Consider the following 1,369-nt stretch of genomic DNA (forward strand, 5'->3'; position numbering starts at 1 on the left):
TATATATATATATATATATATATATATACCATATATATATATAAATATACATACACATTTTTTTAATTTTGCTAAACATTAGCCACATTAATAAAGTCTTTTTTTAAACTTTTTCTTCCACATGAGTGCATTGGTTTTCCCACTGTTCTGATGCTATTGAATTGCCCCTGCACCAAAGAACACCTTGTTCAACTTTTTTCAACCACCACCAAAAAGAAGCGCTCCTTTTCTTTTTCTTACCAAAAGCTTACCAAAAGCATCAGTTCCTGTGAAATAAATTGAGATTAAATACATATTTTTTTTAAATACAATGATACAGAATGTACTTAACCCCTAGGAGAATGCACTTCATGAAAATTGCACCTAATTTCCATTTGTTCCTTTTGTTCTCTGCGGGTTCATGGAACTTTTATTCACATTCTGTGGGAGTGGACGCCTGTGGCTGACTATAGGAGTGAAGTAGGTATCTGTTCATCTGACATGTTTTCTATGATCGTACCTGTATCTGCACCCATCTTAAATTTGAATGATCCCTCTAAGTTAACAATTTGAGAATATCAGGAAGGAATTGTTTTGGTCGGCTTGGAAATTCATAGCAATGCGTGATCAATTTTCTGTTACTCATTGGGTTCTCACATTTCTCAGTGTTATCCACATGGACCAGTCAGCTGGCCGTGTTCTTGGGGTTAGGGAAGACAACCTGAATCAAGGCGTCTGCCTGCTGAGAAATGACAGGCTCTGGTGTAATCATTGTTCATCAAATGAATCAAAAGGTCTTTCCCATCATGCCTCTGTAGGTGGTGATGATCATTGTTATTATTGTTTTGATTGTATTGTGACGTTCCCTCAGTCTGTTTTGTATCTTTGTATTCCCGATTGTGCAGTTTTTTTTTTAAACGTGTGAAGAATTTCTATTCTCTTTTTTAATTTCAAAATTGAACATTTGATCATAAAAAAAGAGAAACAAGGTTCACCGCCACAAGGAATCAGTAAAACACACACACACACGCACAAAAAAAACCAATCTGTATTTCACCAACACTTTTTATTGTCAGCTATTCCTCCCACATTACATCATCATCACCATACAGGAGTAAAAAATACAACAACTTGATTAATCCGTAAACAGAAATAAATGTAACATGACAATTTGAGGTTTTACATACTTGACGGGAGACTTAACTTTTTTTACATGTCTGTAAACAAAATATAATGTGTTAATCTGTAATCTACACTGGACAGAGCAAGGCTAACTCAATTATTTTGGTCATGGCTTTCATATCTCGTACTTTTTGTAATAAAACGTTTAACCTTCATGTTGTCCTTGGTCAAATTGACCCGTTTTCCTGTATCAATGTTCTTTTTAACT

This window comes from Etheostoma spectabile, chromosome 7, assembly GCF_008692095.1.
Source record: "Etheostoma spectabile isolate EspeVRDwgs_2016 chromosome 7, UIUC_Espe_1.0, whole genome shotgun sequence".
Taxonomy (NCBI): Eukaryota; Metazoa; Chordata; class Actinopteri; order Perciformes; family Percidae; genus Etheostoma; species Etheostoma spectabile.